This window comes from Pelodiscus sinensis, chromosome 1, assembly GCF_052426305.1.
Source record: "Pelodiscus sinensis isolate ZL-2025 chromosome 1, ASM5242630v1, whole genome shotgun sequence".
NCBI lineage: Eukaryota > Metazoa > Chordata > Testudines > Trionychidae > Pelodiscus > Pelodiscus sinensis.
This window is the reverse complement of record NC_143052.1, coordinates 105,664,207-105,689,561: the sequence shown is the minus strand read 5'-3', so window position 1 is coordinate 105,689,561 and position 25,355 is coordinate 105,664,207.

Sequence of the window (25,355 nt, the reverse complement as noted above, 5' to 3'; positions counted from 1 at the left end):
CCTCAGAAGCCACCTCCAGACCTTGGTGGACAGGTTCCTGCCTCCTCCTGCTCCAGCCCCTGCAGCCGCCCCACCTCTCACTCCTCCTCCCACCCCTGCTCCCCTCCTGCTTCTTCCGCACCCCCTGTCCCTCCTGCCCCACCCTCCACACCCACTCCCCCATGACATCCCCGCACCTGCAGTGCTGCGAGACGGGAGAGCCAGCAGGACCCCCAACCCAGAGTTTTCCTTTCCCTTCCTCCCCTTCCTCCAACTTCCAGCTCCCTCCTCCCAGGTTTCCCCCTCTCCTCTCCAACCTTCATTCCTCCCTCCCCCCCCCCCCCAGGTATGTACAATAAAGAGAGGTTTTTTTGGCAAAACAGGTATTTTTATTTTACATTAGGAAGGAAGGTTAGGGAGGAGAAAGGGGAAGGAGGAGAGGGTGGAAGAAAGCCCCAGTGGGGCATGCAGGGAGAATTCAGTCCTCCTTCACCTGGAAGCTCTCCCACAGGGCTTCCCGGATCTGGATGGCCCCCCACTGGGCCTCCAGGATGGCAGCGGTGTGGGGCTGCATGTACTGGCCAGCCATGCGCTCAGCCTCAGCCATCCAGGCTGGCAGGAAAGCCTCCCCCTTTTGCTTGCACAAATTGTGCGGCACGCAACATGCTGCCACCATGGGAGGGATATTGTGCTCGGCAAGGTCGAGGCGGGTGAGGAGGCATCTAAATCCGAAGGCCGCCTCGACCACAATGCGGGCCTTGGTGAGCCTGGCATTGAAGGCCTGCCGGGAGGGGTTGAGGTTCCCCGAATACAGCTTCATCAGCGAGGGCTTTAGGGGGTAGGCTGCATCCCCCACCAGGCAGACGGGCATGTCCACGTCCCTGACCCTGATGTGGTGGTCGGGGAAGAAGGTCCCGGCGTGCAGCCTCTGGCACACGGAGGAGTTCCGGAACACCCTGGCGTCATGTGTCTTGCTGGAACAGCCCACGTTAATGTCCGTGAACTGGCCCCGGTGGTCACACACGGCCTGCAGGAGGATGGAGAAGTACCCTTCACGGTTGATGTACTGGGAGGCCTGGTGTTCTGGGGCATGGATGGGGATGTGCGTCCCGTCAATGGCCCCCCCGCAGTGGGGAAGCCGAGGGCGCCAAACCCCTGGATGACCGTGTCCGAGTCGGCGAGGCAGACGACCCTGCGGAGCAGCACCTGGTTGATGGGCTTGATCATCTTCAGAGAGACACAGCAAACCGTGAATCACTGGGGCACCTGGGTGGCTGGGAGTGTTCGTTCTCTGGCACTGCCCTGTGCCCCACTCCCGGAAGCAACCCCTGCTGTGATCCTGGCCGCCATGGGCGGCATGTAGTACGGCGGGACAGACTGAACCCTCCCGTGTGGGGCACTTTCGCCTCCTCCCTCCCCCCCCCATTTTTCCTGGGGCGGCCCATTCCCTCCTTGCTGCCCCCCTCCACTCCAGCCCAGAGGCCGGTGGGTGCCGTACCTGCATGAGCACTGCTCTGACGGTGGATTTCCCCACGCTGAACTGGTTCCCAACGGATCAGTAGCTGTCTAGTATGGAGAGCTTCCACAGGGTGATGGCCACCCACTTCTGGAGGGGGATGGCGGGCCTCACGTGAGTGTCCCGTTGCCGCAGAACAGGGACGAGCCACTCACAGAGCTCCAGGAAGGTGTCCTTCTTCATCTTGAAGTTCTGGGTCCACTGTCTGTCTCCCCAGCGTTCCAGGATGATGCAGTCCCACCAGTTGCTGCTGGTGTCCAGATGCCAGATGTGGCAGGGCACGCTGGCATCCGGGCACTGCAGCGGCTCCTTCACAGCCCCCAGGGAGGCCAGGGGGAGAGGCAGGGGGCTGACATGCACCAGATGGTGCCAGGCAGCCTCCAGCCATTGCCGGCAAGCTTGCAGCAGCAAGTCCAAAAACTGGAGCAGCATGCCCAGGGCGATCTCTGGCTCCATGGTGCCAACGTCCCCAATGGGAACCACCGACACAGGCAGGCAGAGAGGAAAACGCTTTGCTGTCCCTCGGTGAGGTAGGCAAGCAAGCGGAAAAGTGAGAACTGGCTGTCCAAGGGAGTCCCTTTAAGCACGAGCCTCAGATAGCCTCAGGCAGCAGCCACACAAAGCAACTATTGACCTGATGTCCTGCCAGAACCGGTTTCAGCTGCCCTTAAATGTGATCCAGCATCCAATCAGTGTGGATGTGCTATTTCAAATTAGCAAAATGCTAATTTGAATTAGTTTTTGGGTCTAGAGGCGTTATTTCGAGTTAGCTTATTTCAAATTAACTAATTTGAAATAAGCTAGTTCGAATTAGTGCTGTAGTGTAGACATACCCTGTGACTTTTTTCACCTCCTACTTCCACTAGGTCTAGGATGTGTTAAAATCCCCACTCTCTTATACCTGAGAAGTATGGCCAATTACAAGAAAGAACAGACTGGGTTAAGGGTGGCCAGACAGCAGAGTGTGGAACTATCTGCTAAAGATGCCTTACTATCTTCTGAAACAATTTCCAAGTGGAGAGAACCATACAGTAGAAGAGTCATTGGCTGAACACATTAACTCCGGTTGGAATTCAAGATGTTCAGCACATCTGAAAATCAGGCCTGATGTGTTTCATGCTGAAGGAATCACAAAATAAGTGATCACATCTGAAAATGTTGATCACACTTCAATGGCATAGACTCTAAATATGCCCTTATTCAAGCACTAGGAGAGATCATCTTTGTATTCTTGTTTCCACTTGTTACTTTAGTAGTTCACATAACACCATGTCAGATTGTGATGTACTTAAATTTTCACTTCTTTTTACTCCCTTCCCTTGGCTCTCAAATCCTCCCCCATTGAACAGATGTTACTAATGTAAAGGGAGTGCGTGCACATGTGCGTGTGTGTCAGCAGCTATTTCATAGCCTTGCCAATAGCTACATAGACCTATTCAGACACAAATAGCCTTACTTTTAACTCAAAGTCATTCCATTGGTGCCCTGGGGGGAGCCTGTCCTTATCGATCATTGAAATTTCAAAGCAGAAAGTTGACATGAAAGGCTTTTTTTATGGTGTGTTTTATGGGGAATTGAAGGAACAGTATTCAGAGGAATATTGGTGTTCTGCCTGTCCATGTTCCTAGGCTTTGTTCCTTTCTCTTGTATGTTGTCATGTGGCTTCTCTTATGAAAAAGGTAGCAGGCTTCATGTTTTTAATCCACACATTCTTCAAGGTATCCTGAGCTTTATTTTCCTCAGGAGAAAATCACACACATCATAGTTTGAAAATCACCCTCTCATCACCACCCCCAACTCTTGTGCATTATTGAATGGCTTGGGAAGAGGTGCTTAGGATCCTAAGTCTCCAGAATTTTCAGTGAGGTATCAGTTCTCATGTGCCCAAGTCACTTTTGAAAATGAACCTTAGGTGCTAATTTCAAGGAAGAAAATGCAGGGGGCACTGTGGTAAGTTTGGAATAACTGTTGGTTCTCAGCTGGGCCAAATTCTTTGCTGCTGTAACTCAGCGTAACTCTATTGAGTTCCATGTAACTATGATGACTGACACCAACTGAGAACCTGGCCTGCTGCATTTCAGGTAGGGTGCATTTTCCTCACAACACGGCCTTTTAAAGTTGGCTCTGAAATGACTTGCTAGCAGGGGGGAGGGAAACAGCAGGAGCCAATGGGCTTTGTCCATTTGTTTTAGGTTAGGATGTAGGCTAAGGTTAGAATCTTAAATGTACAATAGCTGCAGCTTTAGAAGGAGTCCGTTTAATCACTTACCACAGTTTGTCTAGTCCATCATCTACCAGAAAGTGTCTTCACCCATCAATATTTACTAAAATTCAAAACAATGATTATTTTAAAATGTTATTAAAAGTTAAAATAAATCTCCAGGGACTGCAATGTGTGTAAATAGGCCTTTGGGTAAGAGATGAGGTTCCAGCGTGTATATAAACATGCTCTCTGCCATCAATGGGTGAGTCACTGTATAGAAGCAGGATTCTCTGCCAGGTTGGTTGTTTCCAGCAGCCACAGAAGCTGGAGCCTGCAATTTGCAGTTAATGATGATAATAATAATTAATAGGAGTGAATAAAAAAATTCATGGGCATAGGTTTTTAAATTACCGTGAGAGAAAAAAAGGATTTCAAACAATAGTCGTGTCATCCTTTCATTAACCCCTACATCCCCACCAGCGAATGAATTCACAGTGACGTGACATTTTCCCAAGTGAGGCTGAAGTTTGGGGTTGCTCTGGGGTTTGGGTGTGATGTTGACTAAAAGACCTCTTTGCCGTAGGGAGTATTATTTTTAACCCTTTTTTTAAAAATATAAAGGATTAATCAAGAGACAATTATGAAAATTGGTAGTTCCAAAAAATAAATTAGACTAGGAATACATTTTAAATTAACATTTTTGTTTCAAAAGAAAGAAGTAATTTAGGGTGCCCAAATGGAGTCACCCAAAATAGACCTGAGATAAAATTTTCAAAAGCATCTATGTCAGTTTTCATAAGAACATAAGAATGGCCGTAGTGGGTTAGACCAACAGTCCATCTAGCCCAGTAGCCTGTCTGCCAATAGCGGCCAATACCAGACGCCCCACAGGGAGGGAGCACAACAGGCTATCCTCACGTGACCCCTCCCTTGTCACCCACCTCCAGACAAACAGAGGCTAGGGACACCATTATTACCCATCCTGGCTAATAGCTATTGATGGACCTAACCTTCATGGACCTATCTAGCTCTTTTATGAACCCTGTTAAAGTACTAGCCTTTACTACATCCTCTGTCAAGTTCAAAAGGGACTTGGGCACTTTGGGATAGATTCATCAAGACACTTAGATGTGGTGACACTGTGAGGGTATGTCTACACTACAGCGCTAGTTCGAACTAACTTAGTTCAAATTAGTTAATTCGAACTAAGCTAATTCGAACTAACGCGTCTAGAACTAAAAACTAGTTCGAATTAGCGTTTTGCTAATTCGAACTAGCAAGTCCACATTGAGTGGACTCTGAACAGGGCTTAAGGATGGCCGGAAGCAGTGCCGGCAGGGCATCAGAGGAGGACTTAGAGCGTGGAGATGCTGTCTCAGGCTAGCCGAGGGCTGCGCTTAAAGGGTCCCGACCCCCACCCCGGACAGACAGTTCTAAGGGGTGCCCCGCTTGCAAAGCAGTCCTGTCTTGGATTGCCCGGAGTACCCACACTGGGCACATCACACCACTCGGCCATCAGCCCGGCTGCACTTGCCGCAGGCTGCCATCTGGGGAGAGGGGGCAATCGGGGGGCTGCAGGAGAGCTTCCACCCCCAGAAGCCCGCAGAGCCAGCCCAGTCCTCCCCATCGGGGGCTCGTACCCCATTCCTCCCTCACCTCCTTCCACTTACCCTTCCCTAGCCCTCCTTCTTATTGATGTACAAAATAAAGATAACGTTTCTTCCAACATTGACTCTGTCTTTATTGAACAAAACTGGGGGAGACTGGGAAAAGTAGATGGGAGAGGGGAAGAGAGAGGCTGGGAGAGGGGAGGGCAAGTAACATGATCAGGGGTTGGGAACAGGTCCCAGATGAAGAGAGGCTACAGAGACTGGGACTGTTCAGCTTAGAAAAGAGGAGACGGAGGGGGGACAGGATAGAGGTCTCTAAAAGCAGGGGTTGGGTGGAGAGGGTGCATTCAGAAAAGTTCTTCCTGAGTTCCCATAAAGAAGGACTAGAGGACACCAAAGGAAAGGAATGGGTAGCAGGCTTGAAACTAGTAAGAGACAGTTGTTGTTCACAAAGCAAATAGTTAACCTGCGGAACTCCTTGCTGCAGGAGGCTGTGAAGGCTACAACTAGAACAGAGTTTAAAGGGAAGTGAGATCAAGTCATGGAGGTTGGGTCCATGGAGTAGTCTTAGCCAGGGGGTAGGAGTGGTGTCCCTGCCCAAAGTTTGTGGAAGGCTGGAGAGGGATGGCACGAGACAAATGGCTTGGTCACTGTCTTCGGTCCATCCCCTCCAGGGTCCCTAGGGTTGGCCGCTGTCGGCAGACAGGCTACTGGGCTAGGTGGACCTTTGGTCTGACCCAGTACGGCCATTGTAAGCTCAGGGCTCAGGGTCGGGGGTCTCAGTGGACCCCCTTGATTTTCATGCACACCTGCTCCTGGGTGGCCAGGCTGGCAGCTCTCCTGCCCTAGCCGGCCACTTTCCTGTGCCTAGTGCGGAGATCGTGGACGAGGTCCACGATGTCCGCACTAGCCCAGGAAGGTGCCCGCCTCTTGCGGTCCAGGGCAAGCTCCCGGGAGCCGCCAGCCTGGTCCCGGGAAGAGGGGGTGGGCTGGGGGACATCGGGTGGGTGGCTCTGTGCCGTGCCAGGTGCAGGGTCTGCTGGCTGGGTGCTGGCAGGCTTGCACCTGGCACGGGCACCGTAGCCAGCCCATGCCCCTTTAAGGGGTCCGGGGCCGGGAGGGGGGCATAGAGTTTCCCTGGTGTTGGCCAGAGTGGCCACCAGGGAAACCTGGGGAGGGCTAGCCTCCCACTAGTTCGAATTAAGGGGCTACACAGCCCTTAATTCGAACTAGTAAGTTCGAACTAGGCTTAAGCCTCATAAAATGAGGTTTTCCTAGTTCGAACTAAGCGCTCCGCTAGTTCGATTCAAATTCGAACTAGCGGAGCGCTAGTGTAGCGGCTATGAATGTTAGTTCGAACTAACGTCCGTTAGTTCGAACTAACATTGTAGTGTAGACATACCCTGAGTGATAATGACTGTCTTGTAGGCACCACAAAAAAAATCACAGGAATTCACAAAGCCTGGGTTTGGTGCCTAGACTCCCTATCCAAAAAGTGGAAAGAGACAGGTACCAAAAAGAATGGGATTACGAAAAGCCAGTGTGACAACGAGGAGTGTGTATGCTAAATTCTACTTTGCTCAGGGTTAGGTCTCTGTCTTGGCTTGGGAGTTGCAGCTGCGAACCCTTTCCTAGAGACAGGTATCTAAGGGTATGTCTACATTAGCCCCTAGATTGATCTAAGAAGGCTAATGAGGGCGACTGGAATTGCAAATCAAGCCTGGGATTTAAATATCCCGCACTTGATTTGCATATTCCCGGCCGGTCACCATTTTAGAAATTGACTAGCCTGAAGTAACTGCCCGTGTCTACACATGGCAGGGAAACGGGATTCTGGAATAAAGCCCTAAATCGAATTAGGTGGTATTCCTAGTGGAATGAGGTTTACCGCCTAATTCGATTTAGGGGCTATAGGATACTCTGGTATAGTGTGTGTGTGTGTGGGGGGGGGGGGGTCCCTCGGTTTCTCCTGTTGAAATTCTGCATAAATTACAAAACAGTTTGTTTGAGCAGGAAGAATGGATTCCGGATAACATTCTGGATGCGTGTGCCAACCACCAGGCTATAGAACCATTCTTATGCTGTCTTGGACCCAATGACTATGTAATGAGGACCACATGTCTAGACTACAAGCAGCTTCCGAAAGAAGATATGCAAATTTGGCTCAAATTTGCATACCTTCTTCCATTTTTTTCCCATAAGAGGCTTTTCTGATATTTGGCCTGTCTATATGGGGCCAAATATCGGCAACCCCCCTCTTTCAAAAGCCTCATGTAAACCTCCTTTTAGGAGGAATAAGAGGACTTTTGAAAGAGGGTTTTGTTCTGATATTTGGCCCTAGATTGGGTCAAATATCGGAAAAGCCTCTTCCAACCAAATTTGCATATCTTCTTTTGGAAGTTGTGTGTAGTCTAGACATTCTCCCCTGAATGTTGTGGTTTCAATTCTACAAAATCTTCAAGAGAGAGAAATCTTTTTGAAAATCCCACCCTATCATCCTTCCAGCCACCATGTAAGATGCTGAATACCTTCATTTCCTGTTGATTTGAGGAGGGTGTTGAAGATCTTATGTAATTGAGACCTCAATGCAGCAAAATACTTATGCAAGTGAATTTCATTAGGAGTCATGCGTGTGCTTAAAATGAAGTATGTGCTTAAGGTCTTTACTGAATCTATCTTTCCCTTTGTCCCTAGTTCATGCTCCAAGCTATACTTTTCAAATACTGCAGATGGTGCATATGTCTGACAGTTCCTAATGTTTTATACATGTATGCTAATAAAATCTAGATAAAATATAGAATACAGATAAAATTATTCAGAACTAAATATTATAGAATATACCTTATTATCATTTTTAAAAAACAAGTTAGTTAATCTGTACTAACCATTTAAGGGTAAAAATATTAACAGATATGTTTATAAAATTCATAAAATGCAAAGTTAAGGATACCCTTTTCTTTTCTCTTAATTAATTTATGTGTGAGGTGCTTCATATAACCTTAACTCTGCCCATTTATGCCTGTCAGCTTGTACAGATTCCATGTGAGGTGGAGATATATCTGACAAATAGACCAGCTACCAGAATTGGCATATGAAAGTCCAGATACATGGACAACTTATCCAAGAATTCTGGCAGGTGGCAACATATTGAACCCCACATCATTTGCTCATGAAGCCTATAGTGCAAAACCTTTAAGTTCATGACAAGGAGCAAAATTAATTTAATTAATGAAATTCCCATTTCCGTTTCTAGCTCCCACAGTTTGTTATAAAAATTGAATAAAAATTTGATTTGAAAGACTTTGAAAAATATTTTGACATTACTCATTGCTTAATAACAGCTATTTATGAGAACATCATTAAAACTGTTACTAATTATGATAAGCTGTTAAATAAGTCCACAGAAATAATGTAATACTGTGAGAAAACGTACCATGATCTCATCACATGATTACATTACCCAAACTGTCAAACTTTGAAAAGTGACTGCAACAGTTACATCTTGATCAACAGACGTACTACCTGTGTGTATTTAGAGAAAACAGTTCTGTTTGCTTTAATGACAAAAGTTATTACTCCTGTTGGCACTGCAGAGACAACTCTGCTCTCAGAGTGAGTGAGCTAGATTCCCTCCTGACTTGCACATCATCAACAAAATTGTTAACCAATTTCCAGAAGTAAGGCAACAGTCTGCCTTCCCTTACACCTGGGCAATTTGAGGACGGTAGGGTTGCGCAAGTTCAAGTACAAGCATCATTTTGCTCTCAGAACATTTATTACTAGTGATGATATACAAGCTAGTCAGAGCACAGCTAGGTTTCACAACCTAGACTGAGTCTGCAGAGCTGGCAGTTAGATAAATTGCCTTTTTATGTGTCAATGGAACCAATCTGTTATTGATGTCACTGAGGCCATGTCTATATTGCAACTCTATTTCGGGATACTGTAGCTATCCCAAGTCTTCACAGCAAGCCCGTTATTTCAAAATATAATGGGCTCGCTATTCCAACATTCCTGTAAACCTCATTCTCCAAAGAGAAAGGGATGTTTCAGAAGAGAAAGTTATTTCAAAATTTGGCATTGTGTAGTCAGCGCCAAAATACGAAATAAGCTGTTTTGAAATAAGATACCCAATTCGCATAGCTCAAAATGTGTATCTTATTTTGAGCTATGGTGCAGTGTAGACACACCCTGACAGACAGTAAACATGGATCCCATGCTACCACCCATTAGAGCAGTGATGGATAACCTAGCCTAGCAAGTGGGCCACATGAAAGGCTCTTCTTCATCTCAGTGGTCTTCAAGATTGCTGTAGCCAAGACAATCTCCTGGAATGGGGTAATTTTGCTAACTTCACTTGCCTGCCTAGAATTTGTTGGGTGGGCCAATTGAACCATATTAGTGCTTTGACTGGATGCAGAGAGAGCACACGGCTCTCACACTCAATGTTGTTGTGCAATCAGCATGCACCTCACTTCATGTCCCTTTGCTTTATGTGTGCGTCACTTTAGTAATACCAGTAGGAAAAAAAGTGTGTGGATGGAAACCAGTGGAATCTAGCAGCCCTGCATGTGGTCAATGATAAATAAAATGTCTCGTGGGCCACACATAGACTCCCAATTGGGCTTCATGTGGCCCACCAGTGTATTAGAGTAAAACCGCACTTTAAGTCTTAAAGAAATCAAATGCAACAGGCAGACAGAACTGCCCCAGCCTATATGCCATCCTCATCGCTGTCATGGCAGCCCCCTTTGGCTGCTATGAATTTTGACCAATGAATATTCAGGCCCAAAGGAAGGGATGCCTTGCTTTACACAATGGCAACTAAATCTGGACAACTAAGACATGTGGCTGACATCTCAGGAGGCAGTCTTCTGAGAATGCAGGGTGAAAGCAGGTGGAAATAGTCAGAGCTGTTATTTGTACTATTGCAGTGTGTAAGAATCCTAGTCCTAGGCTCAGGACAGACACAGAACAAAAGATGTTTCCTGCCCCCAAAAGCTTACAGTCTAAGGCTGTGTCCAGACTCAGGGTTTTTTTCGGGAAAAGTAGCCTTTTTCCGAAAAAACTTCCCCTGCGTCCAGACTCAAGCCGCGTTCTTTCGAAATTAAATCGAAAGAACGCGGCTTTTCTTTCGATGGCGGTAAACCTCATTTCACGAGGAAGAACGCCTTCTTTCGAAAGTTCCTCTTTCGAAAGAAGGCATTCTTCAATGTAAATAGGGCTTCTTCGAAAGAGAGCATCCAGACTCACTGGATGCTTTCTTTCGAAAAAGCAAGCCGCTTTTTCGAAAGTTCAACGTGCAGTCTAGACGCTCTCTTTCGAAAGAGGCTCTTTCGAAAGTATCTTTCGAAAGAGCCTCTTTTGAAAGAGGCTTGCAGTCTAGACATAGCCTAAGTAAAAAGCATCCTCTACTTTCCCACCAAGAATAATTGGAGTGAAAAGAACATTTAAGGGTATGTTCTTTTCAAAATTTGAGGTAAGCTCAACAAAATATTCTGAATGCTACTCCTCTTAGCCTGTTGGCAGTGGCAATGAGACATATACAAACAACTCCTTGTTCAAAGGGTCCTGTGTCAGGCAATATGAAATGCTACATTGGTAGGAGAATATCTCCTCTTTCACATACTGTAAAGGTATGTCTATAGTTACAGTTACTAAAATTATTCTTGAAAAAGTTACATAAGTTTTGTTTTTTAATCTGCATACTGAACCCAGGGAGTCAGGACCTTGTTTTTACGTCCCATTTGAAAGACAGCTCCCCCATCAATACTACCGCTGTGAGTGCAGTGCTAGATCTTTGGTTCAGTATGCACATAATAGGAAGAACAACTCATAGGGAACAACCAGAATCACTTTCTACAGAACTCAAGATCTTCCTTCAAGCTCTCTCATGCAAATACTACATAAATATTAACTGCTTTGCTTGTGAGTGATGTTGAATACACGCTCTGAGACCATGATCCAACAAGCATGTGATTAAGCACAGGAGTGGTCTCACTGACACTTTGAAGGCAGTGGCACTCTTCAAGTACTTAAAGTTAAGCATGTGCTTATACACTGATTTAGGAAACCATTTGAACACACACTTACATTTGAATTTAAGAGTGTGCCTACATTTCATTTTTGTTCAGAAAAAGCACATAAGCACTGTTTAAATTCCATGGATTTCAATGGGACTTCAGTATATGGGTAGGTGCTTTTCTGAATCAGCATCTTTCCTGAATTGAAGGCTTTGTGGCAGATGTTTAAGGTATTTAGGCACCTAAAGATACAGATGGGCACCTTCTGGGATTTTCAAAAGCATGTAGGTGCCTAGCTTCCACTGAAATCAGGATAGCAGATTTCAATACAGTCAGGTACTGAGGCATATCTGTAAATCACATGAGGTCTCTACTTGCATCCTTACGCACCTAAATACCTTTAAAAATCTAGTCCTCCTGGACTGCAGCTGTGCAATAGAAATGAACATTTGTGAGGTTTACTGGACAGGGCTGTCTCAATTTTCTCAGAGATGTTGACTTTTACAAAACGTGCATGAAAGGAATCTTTTCCCATCCAAACCCATGAGAAATGAGATATTTTGCATCTTTTCAGTGCAAACTATTTTTCACTTGAATGGGGAGTTGACGTGTTGAATGTTGGGTGTTATGTGTGCATATCTGTTTCATGTAAACTTAACCCTGGGACTGTTTTCATGTGAGAAGCCCTGGCATGTCAGAGGTTTTCAGGCAACAAGATCATCTTTAAAAATCTGAAATAAAATTGGAGAGCCTCCACGGAAAGTGTTAAGTCTTCTTCAAGAATATTTTGCACACTAAAATGTTTAGCAAAAGGGGCGTATCCCTTTAAATAGTCGGTAAGTCCTCTGGTAGCACTCACTACATTCTATTATTTGGAGACCAGCCAGAGAAGCAGTGCACATATGTACACAGACCACATAGGTGGCCTATATTTAGTAAATAGTGTTATAATTTATTTGGACCTCACCTTGTCCATGTGGTTTCTCCAAGCTATTGTTGTAATATAAAGAACAAAATGCATATAAAGAACATTTTGCTATTAAAAAGGGCTCTAGAGGTGATCCTGGCAATTACAGACCGGTAAGTCTAACGTTGGTACCGGGAAAATTAGTCGAAACAGTAGTTAAGAATAAAATTGTTAGGCACGTAGACGAACATAATTTGTTGGGCAAAAGTCAACATGGTTTCTGTAAAGGGAAATGATGTCTTACTCATCCCACGAGGAATAATGGGGCTGCTGACAAAGGGCTTTGATGTCGGCAGGGGAGCGTCCAGACTAGTGCGTTGAGCGGACAAACAGCTCAGCGCGGCAGCCATGTAAATGTAAATGAAGCCGCGATCATTTAAATCGCGGCTTCATTTGCCTTTGCCTATGTGTCTAATCTACATGCCTCTGATGACAGAGGCATGTAGTCTAGACACAGCCTTACTGACCCTGTATAAAACTATGGTACGCCCACATCTTGAGTACTGTGTACAGATGTGGTCTCCTCACCTCAAAAAAGATATTTTGGCCTTGGAAAGGGTTCAGAAAATGGCAACTAAAATGATTAGGGGTTTGGAACAGGTCCCATATGAAGAGAGGCTAAAGCAACTGGGACTTTTCAGTTTGGAAAAGAGGAGACTGAGGGGGGGATATGATAGTGGTATATAAAATCATGAGTGGTGTGGAGAGGGTGAACAAAGAAAAGTTATTCATTAGTTCTCATAATATAAGGACTAGAGGACACTAAATGAAATTAATGGGTATCAGGTTTAAAATTAATAAGTGAAAGTTCTTCTTCACACATCGCATAGTGAACCTGTGGAACTCCTTGCCAGAGGAGGCTGTGAAGGCTAGAACTATAACAGTGTTTAAAGAGAAGCTAGATACATTCATGGAGGTTAGCTCCATAAAAGCCTATTAGCGCAGGGGTAGGAATGGTGTCTCTGGCCTCTGTTTGTCAGAGGCTGGAGATGGATGGCACGAGACAAATCACTTGATCATTGTCTTCGGTCCACCCCCTCCAGGGCACTTGGCACTGGCCACTGATGGTAGACAGGCTACTGGCCTAGATGGATCTTTGATCTGACCCAGTACAGCCATTCTTATGTTCTTATGTTCATAACCTACACCTCTACTGCAAGCAATCTGCGCACGTCTGAAGCATTTGCTGTGCTCAAACAGCTGTCTTTCTCACTTTTGTACAGCTGCCTTTGTCTCTGATCTGTGCTAGAGCAGGGATGGCCCTGCTGTAACCCAACCTTTTCAGTGAGACAAATCCACAAGCAGCCCCTGCCACTGAATTCAGAGTATAGCATTGTGAAGGATTTTACAGCCTTCCGCTAATCTCTTCCTGCGTCTAGGGCCAAGAGATGCAGAACACAAGCAAAAACGAGGGGCTGATAATGCTGGGAGACACCATCTGCAGTCTACATAACAGCACAGCTGTGATCTCTTCACATTAAACATTTAACAGGAGAAGTTTAGAGTAGAAACATAGTTATTTGGATCAAGATATTTCCAAATCTCTAAATTTGGCATTTCATCTTGTTGCTGTTAGTGTTTATTTATTTGCTGAGCAACCATGTGCTCTCCATACAGCATGTGCATTATGGAGTTGCTTCCTAGTTAAGGTTGCAATTGAGTTTCTACTTTGAGCCTGACTTTTGTCCCTTGGAATTATGCACTCTTTCTCTCTTTCTCTTTTTTTCTCATCAACCAGAACTCTGGTAGATTTTATCTGGGGCCAATGTACTATTATTTTGCTACTGATTATGAAGGGGCTTGTGAAGGGGCTTTTGAGTTGCTGTATCGCTTTAAAAACAGGTTTGTTAAGCACAGTCCCACTGTTTTTTTGTTGTATGTTTGCAACTCTTTCTAGCCAACTCTTGCCCCTCAAAAGAAAAGAAAACAAAACAAAAACAAAAACAAAATAAGAACCCAAACCAATCTACCCTCTATCTCCTACTCGTAGAAACAAGGAAAAGGGAAATGGGGGGAGAGAGAGAGAGAATTTCACATGGCTCCCTAGTTATGTGTCAACCTGTGGAATTCACAACCACAGGAGGCTATAGAAGTAAATGCTGCTACTTCTAGGTTTAAATAAGGACTTTTGACCAATAACATTTATAGTTATGCAGACTAAGATAAGCCTGATCAAAGCTCATGCATCATGCTGATCACTACAGGAGTCAGAAGGGATTTTTTACTTCCCTTGAATAGAATTGCACAATTTAGAAGGTACATAATGCTAGGGGGAAGGGTTATTTGCTTTGTGTTGTTTGTTTCTTTTGCCTTCTCTTAAGCGTCAAGTACTGAGCACTGCTGGAGATAGGGCACAAATGTGATGGCCAAAGGTCGGACTCCATATGTCAAAATATAAAAAATGCAGAGTGAAAACAGTTTTAAATATATCTGCAGTAGAAGAGATATGCATTGAAAGGAATAAAAATTTGTTCATATAAGCATAGAACATCCCTTAAGCAGTATTCACAACCACTTTTTCATAAGCATTTCTGAAAATGATTTGGTTTGATTTTTTCATTTCACTAATATTCTAAAAAGGGGAGAAATTCTAACAGATAATTGCACAGATTTATATTTAGACAAAAGTTCATACCAGACATGTTCAGGCAGCCATCCTGAATTTTTTTTTATTTCCCTTCTCTTCTTGTACAATAGTTGTGATCATTGGAGCAGAAAAAGTACTATGTGACTCTGGTGACCAGTTACAAAGTTATCACTAAACAAATTGCAATCAACCCACATGCTAACCCTGATCCTTCAAGTTGTGGCATGTGCACAGATCCCGTGGGCCTACATAGACACATAGACCCCCCTCCCCCCCCCTTCAGCCCGGTATCATAATAAATGGATGAGCATAGAGGTCTGCTTGTATGGAACAACTTGCATCTTGTTTAAGGTCAAAAAGTTTATTAAGGGCTGGATTCTTCTGCCATTTAATGGTGAAATTTTCATGAATTCTTGTGTCATTGTCAGTCAACAAAAATGATCAAAGTATTAAAAATGTAAGTCTGTCCACAGATAATTTCTGAACACAGAAAGGCTTAATTTTTGGAATGGTTTAGTATTTTTCATCTCATTTATTTCAAGCAGTGGTATCGCATAGTATAACCTTGGCATTTATTCTCCATGCATAGTTCACTCTGAAATATATCACCCTAAGTAGTTAGCCAAATTTATGTTAACTGTCCCTAAGACGATAGCTGTGTTCACAGTAAGTGAAAAATATTGTTATTAGGACCAGGTTACCAATTTTTGACAACATAAAAGTACTAGAGGAAGAAAAGGCTAAAACCATAGAGAAAGAGGTTTGGAGTTTTCACAAAGTCTTTTACCTTTGATCAGAAATATCAAAGTGTTCTGCTTCATACTTGGGAAGAGTTTGAAATATTTATTTTAAATTTAATACCTGTGGGGTTTTAATCTGTTTTAACTTACATTTGCAAGATTATTTTAGAGGGAAAGGATTGTAAATACTAGTTGAAAATATCCCTTTTAATTAAACATGCTATATCTGCTTAGTAAACAGTGGAAGAAAATTAGATCAATTTTAAATATTTAAGAGGATGGAATATAAATCAGAAAAAAAATATTATTGTGAGCCCAGACAGGATGCAGAGAGAATAGTTAAGCAGAGATTAGCCACACAATATATATGTATAGTTCCAACATGATTCAGATGGCAAAAATCTGATAAATTTCATAAACTTTATACAGTGCTTATAGGGACAGATTCTTTACTAGCTTCTTTGCACAGTAAAAGGCAGGTATTCCAAGAAGCTAGTTATGTGTCTCTGATGCCGAAGCCAGTATTGCGTTGACTCCACTTCTATCCTAGATATGAACTCATCAGCACTCAGGGACAGGTTTTCTCAGTAGCATGTGTCATCAGAGCATATCAGACCTGTCCTCTCATTCTACAATGGCTTTCCACAAAATATGGAGTCAAGTTCAAGGGCTTGGTTCTCTCACCAACATGCTCAATGGTGTCAACTCAGGAGATGTAAAAGCCATCTAAAGCAGTAGACTGAGGATCATGGGAAACCACTTTGCTCCTCTGGTACAATGGAAAACTCTATAACAAGGGTAAAGCTTGCTGGTGCAAGAGACTGAGTTCTCAGGGGCCAGGCTCAGACTATGGAATGAACTTCTCCAGGAAAAAAGGCTCGTCATGAAATTCACCAACTTCCACTCCAAGTATAAAGGGCAATTTTTCAGCCTGTCTTCTCTGACACATAGCCACATATACATAGAAAACAAAACTTTTCTACTGGGGAGAGGATGAAAGAAAAAAAAAACTACTCATGACAGTCACTCATATTGCTTAATGCACTCCTGGAAGCTGGTCTGAGACTACGGTGATGAGAGCAAAACAAGAATCTTGCATAGAAGAGAATATACATTGATGTAAGTTCTGCCAATTAGTAATGGTCTCCAAATGACCATCCACCTGCTGGGAATAACTGGAACATAGCACACACTGATGTAGTAGGTCAGGAGTTATTGTCATGGTGCCTTGACAGGTGTCCTGCTCTGTCAGTGATGATAACCAGAAGGCTGCGTGCGTGTACGCTCGATGATGTGTGCTGTGTTGGCTTGTGCAATTAGTCAACACAGCAGACTCTGAGAGAGCCCCCCAAAACTACAAATCAGATAAGGATCAAAGGCACCCGGGTTTATTGTTAAGTGCAGTAACAGTTGTCAGTAGATTCTACCGAACCACTGCGCACATATACCCATAACAATGGATCAGCTCAGTCAATGGGAGGTCCCACTGCCCCCTAGGATGGACAAAGACTGTCCCCTCCAGCACATCACTTTATATACAGGTACAAACAAGTTACACGTTACTCCTGACCTGTCAGGTTGCCACCCACTGATGCTACTTTGATACCACCCATCACACTGCACCTCGTAGTTCAATTAGGACATCACTATCCATCATGCTGTCAGTTTAGACCCTTTCCTGGACCTTGGTCTGTATCTGTGGGGAGTGTGGGTACCAAGGTCCTTTTTAATGAGCTGGTGGTACCATCTTTTTGGAATGTGCTTTCAACTTATGCTCAGTACCAATTACTGTTCTACACTTGGGCCTTTTACCAATGAGTGTTTTGCACTCTCGGCCCTGTTCATGCCAAGTTCTGTGGGCAGGGCCTGCCTCTTGCTCACAGCTTAGATTTGCTTTATGTTAGCCAAGTTTTGTTCGTTGTTAGCTAGGCCTCAGGCCTCAGATCAGGCCTGTGCTACATGGGCTTTGTGTCAGGCCCTCCTCTTACCACAACTGGCTATGCTCTGTCGCTGGCCCTCTTATCTGGGATACACCCATTGCAGAGCAATTTGTAGGGACCATGACGTAGCAACCACACTTTTGACATTTTCTGTGAATTCCCATGCATATGGTGGAGTCAACAGCCAAGGAGATGAGGCTGGTCTCCATTTTTGTTGTGCTGCAGATCAGTGCAAAAGAAGCAGAGAGAGTCGTGGGTCAGACCTCCTGTGGCACAGGGAAACTTTCATCCGTACAAATAAAGCTCACCTCTGCAAAGACAGAACTTTCTCTGGAGGCAGTTCAAGAGTGTGGAATGAACTCCTCCAATTACCAAGGCCCATCACAAAGCTTCCCACTTTCTGCCTTAAATACAAGGCACATTGCTTTGACCTTTGACCGTCTCTAATATCACATAGCCACAGGTCCATTATATATACACACACTAACAAGACACTCCACTGCACGCACTTCTCCCTCTGGAAAGAGGATCTGAGAACAAATAACATATGACAGAAGTGTAGTGACATTGCTTAATGCATTCCTGGAAGATGCTCTGCTACTATGTTGATGAGTAGGGTATAAAAATCTGACTGGAATAGAACCAAATAGATTAGAACAAGAAAAAGGTCATGATGGTGTCAGGTAGAGGATGAGGATGAAAACTCTAGGAAGATTATAGTGCTTTCTCTAAATCCAGGAGGGTTGTGATTTAGTGGGTAGATAATTTACTACCCTTCTACTGTTCACAGCCCCATTATCACTGGCGCCATTCATAAGACCTATTTAAATGCCAGCATTAACCTTGTTGGCCAAATTCTTTTATCTTTCTATTTTTGTTTAGGGTTACATTGTGCCTTGGGAACAGCCTTGAGTAAGGTTTGATATGGTAGTGCACTGATCCTGAGAAACATTGTGCACCCGAACACTGTCTGTGAGGCACAGTTCCTCCTCCCTGAGGATGAGGCTGTGTACAAATCTCACGTGGCCACATAAGAGGTGAGGAAACCTGACTACTCCCTTATACAGCTGTGTTGGAGCACAATCTAGTCACGTGCTTGGTAAAGTAAGGCTGTTGTCAGAGAGCTGCTGGCTTATTGCTTGGTACTGAGTATTGCCACAACTAACACGGCAAACAAATGATACTGTGGCTCAGTTTAGATGGTAAGTCCTTTAAGCCAAAGACTGCCTTTCAATATGTGTGTCCCCAGCGCAAGACTGCTTTGATCCTGATTGTGGCTGCTGGGTGCTATTGTCATGCAAATAATAATAATGCAGCCAGGAAAGGGCAATGGATAGGCAAGTGACCCCAGAATGACCCTACATGGGCTATTATCATTATTCATTCCTACACAGTGCTCCTTGCTCCATGAGACAGCAAAGGAATCCAGACTCTGCTGAAATATTTGCCTTCCTCCCTATGACACAGACGAATGAGGGTGCAGGGTCCTGTCTCCTGAAGCATGAAGTGAAAGTGGCTGTCAAGAGAAGACCAGTGGTTGCATAGGTACAGCTGAAGAGAAGTGCAGGTCTATCCTATCCTATCTGGAATGAAGGGATGGGGCAAGGAAATAGACAAGGGGAGGTAAGGAACTATAATACTTTCCCACTGAATGAAGCTGTGAAGATTTACTTAATACATGTAAATATCGTTATCTGAAAGGCTTATATAAATTCAGGTGTGGGAAGGGGTTGTTTGAAATCCTCCCTCATTTTCCACACTTTGACCTTGTCTAGATTGAGGACTTGTCCTGATTGCAGCTGTCAACAGGCACCCCTGCAGTGGCTAGCACAATAGGCCAAGCTCCTATTAGCACTGGTTACATTTTCACTTGTTTCAAGCATGTGTGAGTTCAATTAGTGCAAGGAACAGTTTTGCCTCACCTAGGCTCAGGGATTAAACTGATGCAGTTCCACTAGTATAATCAGGGCACATCCCCAGTATACACAAGGTCTTTTATCACCCTCAGAAGTCCCATAGCAGGCTATTGTATCCTTTCTGACCAAGGAGGGCTGAATACTACTCCTTCCCTAAGCTGGCCAGAGCTAGAAGTAGAGCATCCTGTGAGAAGTGGATGTACAAGGCAAACAATTTCATTTGGGACTTCATGAAGCTAGCTCCTTGCCTCTGCCAGGCCCCTTAAGAAGCATGGCCTGCATCTCCACTGCCTTGCCTCTTGGGTTGCCGTTTACACCTGTGCACAGTGGATCTGTGAGTGGACAGTGTTGATTTGGATTCCCACTCTGCCCAGGTATAAATGGTTACGCAAAAGCTCATGTTTCCTGTATTGGATTCAAATCTCTGGCCTCTTCTGAATAGCAGCTGTCTCCCCACTGCTTCCCATGGGTATGTCTACACTACCCCGCTAGTTCAAACTAGGATTTGAATTTCCCGGGCTTCATTTGCATGAAGCCGGCCGGCGCCATTTTTAAATGCTGGCTAGTTCGAACCCCGTGCCGCGCGGCTACACGCGGCACAGAGTAGCTAGTTTGGATTAGGCTTCTAATCTGAACTAGCTGTACTCCTTGTGGAATGGAGGAGTACAGCTAGTTCGGATTAGGAAGCCTAATCCGAACTAGCTACTCCATGCCATTTAAAAATGGTGCCGGCCGGCTTCATGCAAACGAAGCCCGGGAAATTCAAATCCCGGGCTTCATTTACAACTGCGGATGACTACATTATCCCCGCTAGTTTAAACTAGCAGGGTAGTGTAGGCATACCCCATGAGAAGAATATGAAGAAAACAAAGTTGAAACACATCGTTTCCACTCCGGGGGAAAATTTGTGTATGCAAGAACAGGATTTCACCCTATAGGGTTAATTGCTCAGATTGTTTCAAAGGAGAACCAGGCATACTTTAGATATGGTAGAACTCTGCTGCTTTTTGCTCATTGCTTTCAAGGAGCTGCTTGTCCCTTGCTTTTGATGAGCACAGGCATCTTTAAAACTGGTGGGCATTTCTGGTTAGCAGAAGGTTGTTAGTGTTTCTGCTAAGCAGCTAAGAAGCATCCAGCTGTGAAAAGCCTTTAACTCTTCAGCATGCACTTTTTCAGCCACTGGGGGTAGAAAAAATAAATAATCTCAACATTCGGAATTACCAGAAATGAAAGGCTGAAGATCTCAATGAAGTTGGGGGGTTGAGGGGGGGGGGAAGGCGGCGAATAGATAATGTCAAGTGCAATAGTTCTCCCAAATCAAGGCTGGTCAGATATTGAGCTCTGCAAAGTTACATTGGAAAACACAAGATCTTCCATAACACAGCCAACAATCAGGCCTATCACTGCTTGGGATTCAGCCATCCCTGGCCTGTAACTGCTGTCATTGCACCAATGCATAGACAAGGAAACTTGTGATTTGCACCCATTGAAATGAGTGTAACCTCCTCTAATACGTGTCATGACTTTCCTTGTCTACAGTTGAGGTATGCACCAGTGCAACTAAACTGTCACTGACCCCCAATGGCTTCATCAGGATTAATCCTAAATTTAAACAAGGCTTTAGTCCCACAGATTATTCTTCAATACATAAAGACCTAGCCACACTGTTGCATGATGGATCTAAATTCTATTCTCGGCCATGGTTCCTGGATTTCACAACACACCGGTGTGGCAAACTGGAAATTCCGTGGCAGCTTCATCTGGAATAGATGATGGAGAGTTTTATTGGCTTAACTTTGAAAATTAATAATGAAATCAGCTCCACCATTATTTGGTTTGAATTTAAATCTAATGCATTTCCACTCTCTGACATTTTCACTCTGCTGCAAATGTCGTGATTGACAATACGTAACTGCATTGCAGAGGTTGTCTGGGAACACCAGATGCTCGGTGAAAGCAGGGTTTGGAGCTGGGAGAAGATGTGGGAAGCAGGTTGGGATTGTGGGATAAGCATGTTGGCTGAATATTTCTGGAGGACATGTGGCTAAATCCCCTTCATTCTTTTGAAAATTTCAACTTTACCATTTGTGTCGCATGGTCTCCATCCATAATTGGAGACTCATCTTATCCAGGCCTGGTATACACTAGGGGATAAATTCAAATTAAGATATGCAACTTCAACTAAATTAATTGTGTAGCTTAAGTCCAAGTATCTTAACTCAAATTTGGCACCATCCACACTGTAGGAAGTTGAAGGGAGAACACTCTCCCTTCAACTTCCCTTAATTCTTGTAGAAGCACGACTACTGGCATTGACAGGGGCACCCTGGCAGTTCGAATTAGTGTGTCTTCACTAGGCCCACTAATTCGAACCCTGGAAGATCAACTGAAGCTGCATCTGTCTTATCTGTGCTGTAGACATGGCCCCCGAGATTAGAAGGCTTGAATGATTTCATGTGTGTCGAGTGCTGTGAGATTCTTGAATGAAAGGGGGATATATAATTGTATTATTGTGTTGTTTTTCACAGTTGCTTTCATATCAAAATTGTTCTGTTTACAAACCAAAACAGTTTTAACAACTGCCACTCTTCAAACTGAACTTGGACTTGGACAATGAAATGTATTTCTTCTGCATCACCAGTAACAAAAGTTCAATGTTCAGAACCAAGCTGGCACATTTATTAATGATATGTGAAGCAAAATAGCATCCAACTCAGTCTTCCATACCAGTGTTGGCTCTGCAGTGCTAACAGTAATAAAAACAGCATTTCATTTTGTCACTAAAGGAAACAGATGTGATTCAGAGATACATAAAGGGAGCCAATATGTTGGCAATGACACCAGTTTTACACAGTTGCTTTTCTTGCTACAATAACATTTTAAGGAACAGTTTGTGTGTGTGTTTAATTGTTTTGTTATTTATGTAGAAATAAAATGTAATTTGATTGTGTTGCCTTCCATGAAGTGTGAAGCTGCATTTCTAATAGTCTTAGAAGAAGGAAACAGCAATCTGAAATTGCTGAACAATAACTGTACAGAGTCATAAACTGGAAAAAGGAATTTAACATGCTGGGAGGAGGGAGAAACTTCTTAGTGGTTGATTTTAATATTGAAAAAGCATTTAGCCACAGGGAAGCTATAAGGTTAAATGTAAGAGGAGAAAGCTGTACTCAGTAGGGTCTGCACATCCTGGTAACTGTTCACACATTTGAGCTTGCACTAAAAACATGCCAGAGAAGAAATGTTCTGCATCCCTGTAAAATGTCTAGCCATGTATTGATATACAAAACAGGTTGTATGTGTCCCCCTCTTTCTTTATCCTGGTGGACATGGGACTACGCCTATAAAAGGTAAGGGAGCCGACAGACACTGTGGGTCCCTAGGCACTGTGGGGACTGGCTTCACGCTCCTGAAAGGGGCAGGGCCGCAGTTGGAAGGGGCTGAACCAGGAGAGGCATCCCACAGTGCTGACCACAGCATGGCGTGTACCTCCCCACCCCCTCCCCAGTTCTCAAGTCCTATGCGCTGACTGGAGAGTGTTGTGCGGTGCTCTGGTGGCAATTTAAAAGGTCCTGGGGCTCCGGCCACCGCCGCTGCCGCAGTAGAAGCAGTGGTGGCTGGGGGCCTTTGAATCGCCTGGCCCGGAGGCAGTTGCCTCCTTTTTGGAAGGCCTGATAAAGGATAACTTCATGGTTTTGTCCTGCTCCTTGTTGGAAGGCCTGATAAAGGATAACTTCATGGATTTGTCCTCCATCACTCATGTCCTCAGGGTGGGTTATTAGGAAGAGAAGCTTGTCTGAATGTGGAGGAGTAGAAACTGGGAGATTGGGGATTTTAACTTTATATCTATTTGTTTGGCAGTGAAGGGATTGCAGGGACTGCTCTAAACGCAAGCTTTACCCTGACAGAGAGCAGTATTTTAATTGTTAGAGCGTCTCTTCCAACCTAGGGGAGTTTCTTTGCATTTTGACAGTTTGAGGGTAGTACATTATATAGGATTATAGGGGTCCACATTCCATCCTCAGTTAAATGTTAAACCGTGGTCTGTTGCACTCATATAGTATTTTCCATCCCTGGCTGAAAGGTCAGCAACTTAAATGGCATTCTGTGAGCCTGTCTGGGGTGAAATTCTGGCCCTACTGAAATCATAATGTTTTTCATCACTGGGATGAGGTTTCTTCTTAGTAGAAAGGCTAGTGGTTCGGCTGCCAAATCCCAAACTCTTCTAGAAGACTCTCCAAATTTGTCTGAGGAGCCTGAAAGCCCTATGATCTCAACTCTGAGGCACTCCATCCGGCAGTCTGACCCAAAGCAGTGAGCCTGAGAAGCAGGGTGCCAATCAGAATCCTGTCTGGCTACCACAGTTTTCTTGAAATCAACATGGTCCTGATAAATATTTCTATTCTGGTTCATTAACATTTTCACAACATTCACCTGAGAAATTTCGGTTTGAAAGGTCGACCTTTGTATATACCATAATCCCAAGGAGCAGAGGCCTTACCTCATGGTTTTCTCAAGGTATGTTCTCTAAGAATTTGCATATTAGTGCAGTGTGTGGTCACACGTACATGGACACACAAAAGAGAAGTTGAAAGGCAGAGGAAGAAGGGAAGTGATTGACTTAAAGAATAAAATGAGCATCTTGGAGATTGAAAATTTCAGGGAATCGGAAATAAGAAAAACATGTTTTTATTCATTCTAGAGTCCCGGTTCATCCTTAAATCCAAATCAGATCAATTCCCAAAGCTGTTCTCTTCTGGTATCTACACTGTGTGAACTGATCTCAGCCCACTTTCTAGTAACTGGGTGTCCACATCACAAAAGCTGTCACATCAACTGGCATTAATTGGCACACTAGCTAACAATCTCAGCAGACAGCTCAAGGACCGAAAGGCTCAGAAAACTGTAGAGTTGTCAACAATCCATTCTCCAGTTATTATATCCAGTCCAAGATTTAGACAGATCCTATGTGGTAATTATGGAGCACAAGCAGGGGTTCTTTCTCTGCTATCTGGAGACCTAGGGAAAGTTAGTGTTTATATTTACTGAGAGATGTCAGTAGAGAATCCCCTTTGTGTCTATTGCACCTGAGTCCTGGCTTATCTGCTTTGTGAGTAACACTATTAGATTGACTGACCCTCTCACCCTTCACTACCACTATATTTTAAACCAATCAACAATAACATTCTAAAATGGGTCAGTGCGATGGAGGATCCCAAAGAAAGATACTGCAAAGACATTGCTGTAATTAACCTCTCTGGCCACTGAATGTTTCTGAGGTCCCCTTGGAATACAGCAGAACTAATGGAAACAAACAAGCCTCTAGAAGAAGGAAAGAAAGCGCAATGAAATTCTTTCTTTTTTGGCCTGGAGTGTAATACAGTATTAAGGTCAAATGGTCACCACTGAGGGCTTGGACAAAAACTCAGGGGATCCTTGGCTGAGAGGTGAGGAAAGAGAATTAACGCTGGCCATTTTAAGCTTAGAGATGATCAAAAAACAGAATTTCCACCCAGTAGGAAACTCCAATACTGATATTTTAGTTTCAAATCACAACACAAAATTAAAATATCAAACTTTTCATTAAATAAGAAATAAATTGTAATTTGGAAATATTTAATTTCATTTCAGGTTGGCATGAATGCGTGTCTGCTTGAGACACCACAGTGCCTCATGACAGATGTAGGTATGGATCTTTTGTACCTCTAATCTCCTCTATACACCCTTCACCATGGATGGAATACAACTCCCATCATACACGCCAGCCCCTCCATGATGAATCCCATAATACATCATCACAGCTCAGTTACAGGATCAACAAAATGTTTCAATTAAATTTTCTCAATAGAAAATGCAGCCAAAATCAGTCTTTTC